The 6,847-nt window shown below is 44.5% G+C and overlaps 1 pseudogene; it reads right to left on the reverse strand.

Moving 5' to 3' along the window:
- Positions 1 to 564: 564 nt before the first annotated feature.
- On the reverse strand, positions 565 to 3,924 carry LOC101346655 (ATP-dependent RNA helicase DHX8 pseudogene; annotated as a pseudogene).
- Positions 3,925 to 6,847: the final 2,923 nt, after the last annotated feature.

The raw sequence follows: 6,847 nt of genomic DNA on the forward strand, positions 1-6,847 counted from the left end.
CTATAAATCAGTCCACTCTGAAGGCCAACTTCCTGGCACTTTGCTGCCCTCTGCTGGCTTCTCTCAGCAGAGCTTCATCTCCATCATCTTAGAAAACTGCAAAGAACCCCTTTGGCATAAAAGTGATTGCAAAAGCAGGTTGCAGGCATTCAAGAAATGTAATATACTCTAACTGTCCCTTTTTTACTCCGTTTTTGTTTTGTTTTTACCTACAACAGAATCTGGACAGGAAATCAGACTATTTTCTCTAGCCAAATGCTGATTTTCTTGGCTAAGAGTTACTAAAGACCGGGGTAGGTCAGGAAGAGGAGAAGTGTTGGCTGTGAGCCCCCGAATGGCCTCAGTGACTTAGTGTGCTGGGAGCTGAGGCTAAAGCCAGGCTTATATCCCTGTTTCTATTTTACCACCAGGGAAGAAATGAGAGTCAAGTTTAGAAAATGTCCATTTATGATATTCAGTCACAGGGTAGCTGTATTCTCAGGGCCAGCTCTTTTATCAGTAAGAGTAAGTCCAAGCCTGGGAGGGATACCGCAGCAGGAGAGACAAAAAGTCAAGTCTTACCCTTTAGCGCCGCTGGAAGGGCCAGGATATTCTTCCAGGCACTGGGCTTCTCATAGCGGTTGTATAGGGGCTCAAAATGCTGCTGCTTCTGCTTGCTTAGCTTGGTAAAGTCAGAGCCCTTGAAGGCTGAGGCAAACTCCACAAGCCACCAGGGATCGATGGTGGTGCCCTTACGCATGTACTCCTTTGTGGTCAGCACCAGCTCGTGGTACACCACCCATTCCAGTTGTCTGCTGAAGACTGCACTAGGACAGATGTAGACCACCTGCTGGTCAGTCAGTGTCTGGTGACCCTCCTGTAGGTCTTTCCTGGCAGCGTTCCAGAAGAATCCATTGAAGATGGCCTTCTGCACAGGGACTGTGGGCTTACCACAGGAGACGACATCCAGTTTGTGTCTGCCCACTATGCCTAACATCTCTTGTGGATATCCTGGGCCTGGTGCAGGGAATAAGACTGGATAAAGTTCTCATATGCACTATGCACTGGAGAATTTGTCTTTCCAGGAGTTGTATGCAGCCAGCAGGGTGAGGTGGTCCCCTTCTGTCTGGTGGAATTTGGCCTTCTTCTGATTCTCGAGGACTTGTTTACCCTTCGACCGGTAGAAGACATTCTGCACAGATAGCGCATTCACGGTGGTCAGCATTTCCTTATTGCATCCGAGATGCACAGGCATGATCAGCATTTTGCACGGAATTGGCTCCAGAGGGCACTCTGCCATCCTGTGGCCAAGGCGAGTGAGCAGGCCCTTGTCATCCAGAGCTCCCAGCATGTACAACTACTCAATGGCTGTGATCAAGGTTTCCATTGGTCGGGCACCCAGGAAGTCGAAGGACAGCAGGTCATCGATGCCTATGGCCTTGAGAGAGAGCACTGTGCTTGCTAAGTTGGTTCTCGGCATTCCCAACACGTTGGTGGTGAGCATTTCGACTCGGTAGGCACGTTCCATGTACAGCCTGTAGCCCTTCCCTGGGCCCGTTCTCCCATCTCTGCCAGCTCATTGCTTTGCCTGAGCCTGAGAAACAGGCATCACCAAAGAGCTGCTCAATTCCTGTCTTGTAATTACATACTTTCTGCTTCACAAATCCAGGGTCCACCATGTAGTAGATACAATCGATAGTCAGCGATGTCTCCGTGATGTTGGTGGCAAACACAACCTTTCTGCTGCCAGATGGAGCAGGGTCAAAGATTCAGGTCTGCATCTCACTGAGAAGGGTGGAGTACACCTGGAGGATAATTAACTCAAACATCAGGTGCCAGGGATTTCATTAGCTCACACACGATCTCACAGGAAGTGTCGGTCTCCTCCTGACCCATCAAGAAGATCAGGATATCACCTGGTGGTACTGTTAAGTGGCTCTGCATGACAGCGATCAAGCTGGCATCCAGATAATCTGTCTCAGATTCCTCTGTGTCCATCACATTCACTGGATAGACTCTACCTGAGATTTTGAAAGGGATCGCTTCATACAAGTAATGAGAAAACTTCACTGCATCCAAGATGGCTGAGGTGACAATCAGCTTCGTGTCCTGCTGTTTCTGAACCATTTTTTTCAACAATCCAAAGAGCACATTGGTGAGAATTTTTCTCCCATGCACTCCGTCCAATCAGGATCTGCTTGCCATGGACAGCCTGGAGCAGCTGCTCCTTGAGTTTGTAGATGGGCAGACTCTCCCTCTGCTCAATGATTGACATCTGGGTCTTTTTCCCATAAGACACTGTTGCCCCCAAAGGCATGCTTCTTCCACTTAGGAATGTCATTGAGCATCATCCCAATACCCCTCATGTTGGCAGCAATCTGCCTGCCCTCCACATCAGGCGAAGGATCAACCCAGTATTTGCTGAGTTCCATACGAATAGAATTCATCTCAGCTTCCCGTTGGGCTTGCTTGAGTTCCCACCTTTCTTTAACCAAAGCACTCTGCATCATGGCTGCCTGGGAGAGGGAGCCATCTGGGCTCTTAACGATTTTCATGGGGCTCATGCCCATGCTTCGTTTGTTGTCCTTCCTCAGGAATGGAGGCTCTACCTCAACCAGTTCAATCTCAAGGTCTTTATCTTTATCATTCAACCTTAGGGAGAATGCTGGTCTCTTCATCAAAGTCTGGAAACTCTTCTTCAGAAAGGGCATTGGCAACAATCATCTGTTTGAACTCTCACTTGTCTGGATCAAAGACGGAACAGGCTGCATAAGCTCAATTATCACCACCGCAGAATAACTGATTCCCACCATTACTAGCCCCCAACTTTATCTCATGATATTTCTTCTTCTTTCTCTCCCCTTCTATTCCACTCCCTATAAAAGTTTAACTAAAGTTTCTCCTTGGTGGGTGGTAAAACAAATCGATAACCCTCAAGGATTGCCAGTAAGAGGTTAACTCATCTGGGATGTGACAATCATGACCACCGCAAAGAGAAACTATAATCCTGCCTGTATAAAACCTTCAGCCAGTCTCCAATTCGAGCAGACAGGTTTTCTGGAGGAGCTCATTCCCCTCTGTATCCTGTGTATCGATATACAATAAAACCCTCTTGCTGCTCGCCTCACCCGTCTCAATATTGGCTTTTGCGGCAGGCAGCTTAGATCCGCATTTTGCAGTAACAAAGGTGCGGGTGAAGCACTTTAGCTCCAGTAAGTCATCCTCCACTTCAAGGGCACTGAGGAGGGAGAGATGAGTGGGTCTGTCAGGATTCCACATTGAGGTCTCCTTATTGGTCACCCCAACAAGATTTCAGCATTGATTTCTGTTCAGATCTTCTCCAGTCTCTTGATCCACATCCTTCACACTTAGTCTGGTCTTGGTCCCAGTGAAGGACAGAACTTTGACCTTGACCCTCTGGCCTTTGCTCACCACATCAGCCATACCTTTGCTCACCACATCAGCCATACTGGCCATGAGACCTTTCCTCTGGATCTCAGAAATATGCACCAATACTTCCCTAGTCCCTCCAGCTGCACAAAACACTCAAAGAACATGATGCTGGTAACTTTGCCATTGTAAACGCTCCCGATGGTGGGCTCCTCTAGGGGAGGGTGGTTCACATACTTATCCCTCAATCTGTCCAGATTCCTCTCCCCATACTTGTCCTGGTTTTTGGGGGGGACTTTGACTTCTGTTCCTGGACCAATATCTAGACTTCCCTTTACTTCTCTACCAGGCCCTGGAATGTGATCGAGAAGGGGACCGGTGTCTCCACTTATGCTCTCTATCTCAGTCTTGCTCTCAGCTCTGGCTCCATTTCTTCTTTGTCCTGTACCAGTGCTCATTGTCTCTCTGCTTCTCCTGGCCTGCTGCGCTGGGCATTAAGGCTGCCAGTTCTTTCAGGATGTCCATAGCAACTTTCACATCATACTCGTCCGACAGAAGAGACTAATCATAGTCAACAATTCTCCTACTTATGGATTATTGTGCAGTCTTCAATCAGAAATAAAGCTTTGTGAGACCATTGCTCTGAGTATTCCTCCTCTAGGATGGCAGAAAATGGAGTACAAAAGTTTTTCTGAACTTACAGACCAAAACTGATGAAACCCATTGCTGTGGAGTCCATTTCAACTCAGTGACCCTATAGGACAGAGTAACAGCCCCATAGGGTTTCCAAGGAGCAACTTGGTGGATTCGAACTGCCAACCTTTTGGTTAGCAGCAAAATCTCTTAACTACTGTGTCACCAGGGCTCCAAACTTAGTGACAGAGCTGCAGTAATTGTTAAGTGTTCAAGCATTTCCTTTTCTCTGCTTTTGACTATTACTCATGCTGTACTTTATTACAACAAATATAGCAGTAATATTGACTTTTTTTTTTAGTTCTTACTATCTGTCAGCCAGTTGTGAGTCATCCCCTTTCATCCCTTAACAAACCTATTATTCGTATTTTAAAGATCAGGAAGATGTCTCAGAAGAATTAAATGACTTGTCCAGGGAAATACGGGAGTAGCAGAACCAGGGTTTGAACCCAGGCCTGGCTAATTTAAAGCCTTTCCTCATTCAACTACACCACGACCTTAACACTTAAAACTATAAATTATTTTTTAAACTATTATAAGCTAATACTACAGATAAACAAAATCTTATGCTCATCCATAGTAATGTGTCCTTATTTTCAATTCTTATATAATTTTTGTATTTCAATGACCAAAAAGAGACTTGCTTTGGTGGAATTACCTTTTGATAGTGCTTCCCAATATATATTTACGTACATATTTTTTTTAATGCTGGCTTTTTATCTCTGGCCTGTCCATAGAATTTCCCTTTCAATGCTTAAATGTCTATACCCTTCAGGTCCAGTTCTATGGAAAATTGTTTTTATTTATCTCCCTAAGATCATAAACAGTCCTAGTTTTTCATCTGTATTATCTGATTTGCCTTCTACAGTTACATTTTCAATAGTTCTTCTCTTTATAAGAATTCTGAATAGCCATATATTTTTCATATTAAAAAACAGATAAGCATGCTCTATGTAACTCTTTTCCAATAAACAACTAGATCATTCAAATTGCACGTGTTAGCCAAGCCCTGGGATTAGCTAATGTTCTCACAAACTTCTCAGAAAAGAACAGATTCATTTTTCACTAGTTTGGACACTTGCCTTTTCCTCCTTTTTATGTAATATGCTCCATGTTGGTTTTCACTCTACAGTGTTAAAAAACTACCCACCCTCCAATCATGTTTACCTTTGTGAATAAAATAACAAGCACGTATTTTGGGATCCCACTTCCTTCTCCTTGCCCCCTCTTTGAGCTATCTTTCGTTTGAAAAGTTTATGTTAATGTTTTTCAGCATTTTTGAGGCCAGCAGGCAGGATTTATAGATCATATTCCTACTGCAACATCAGGACGAAAATACCACAAATGTTTCCTGGACCTCCACAACCTACCTGAGGTTTTTTATGACTCAGAAAATGAAGACCGTCTCTCTGGATCATGTGGTCAGCGCAACCACAGGATTAACCTCACTCCTCAACTACTGAGGATAAACATCCGTATACAGATGCTTCTTTTGTGCAACCAAGAAGCCCTTCTGCAGGCTTTGGAGTGAGTTGGGTCCTGGGGTTCCTGTGGAAACATAGTCTGCATCCCACATATCTGAGGGTTTAGAATGCTCAACTCTCAAAGAAGGAGGTTTAATGTGCTCCTGGTGGGCACCCTCAGTGTATAACTCAAGCTTCTTAGTTGGAAGAAAAAGAAAGCGTCACTGATGACATAAGCTTAAAAGGATATTAGGCAGCTTCCAAAATTGCCATGAAGGCCACGGTGCTAAGCTCAGAAAACACCAAAGAACAAAGGAAGCCAGAGAGTAGCCACACCACAACATGGCACAGATCCAGTCCAGAAGGGCCACCCAACAGTGTTAACAGCTCTCATTTTTACAACAAGTCACTTGGCTGGTTAATACCCAGGAGTTCTTTCTCTGGTCTCCATTCCAAATTACTATAACCTCAGCTGATCAGGGTTCTTTACCTGGTAATATGGCCCAAGCCTCCATTTCTAAGTGTTCTGAGTAGAGTATCGTGGGGAATACCCTGAGTACTATGCTCACTCCCCTCTGCCTCCACGGTATAAGAGCAACAATAGTTCTCCTTACAGCCAGTATCAAGTATCAAAGCCAACATTGTAACTCACTTTGACCTGCTCACCCAAGGCAACAGTAGCACCAAATGGCCAAGTAGCCATGTCAGTTGACAATTCTATGAAAGCATTTTTGTGTAGAAGCATTCATTTCTAGGGTGCTAAAATATCTAAACCAGCAGCTCCTAGAATCATAGGGAAAGCAAGCATACTTTTTCCAATTGGTTCATTAGGAAAAATAGTGATGGCATACCCCTTACCATCATCAATTGGTTCTTAGAGCTCATACGTTGGCTATGAAAACAAACTTCATCCTATATACATCACTCATTCAGAATCCGTGTACATTTTACAACTACTGTAATGTGTGGTCTCCCAGCTGGTGCCATAACTGAATTTTCAATAAACCATACCACCATTCTATTAACGGCACAGATTCTGTATGGGGAATAAAGGGAAAAATCAGACTAGTAAATCATAGGAGCATCAGCCCATTGCTTCTTTGGTATAAAGTGAACTCCTCATTTGGAATATCATGGCATATCATGAGGTAATAGAGGCATTCCAAGTCCATGGATAGCGGTGCTGGAAGAAGCATGGCAGGTCAAGTCCACAATAGGAGTCTGTCCCCCTCCATGATAGAAATTAGTAGATAATACAGCACATCAAATCCACAGTGAAAGCCTAAAGGCAACTTTGGGCCAAAGCATTACTTTGAGTGTCT

The sequence above is a fragment of the Trichechus manatus genome, unplaced genomic scaffold (assembly GCF_000243295.1).
Source record: "Trichechus manatus latirostris isolate Lorelei unplaced genomic scaffold, TriManLat1.0 scaffold00049, whole genome shotgun sequence".
Classification (NCBI taxonomy): domain Eukaryota; kingdom Metazoa; phylum Chordata; class Mammalia; order Sirenia; family Trichechidae; genus Trichechus; species Trichechus manatus.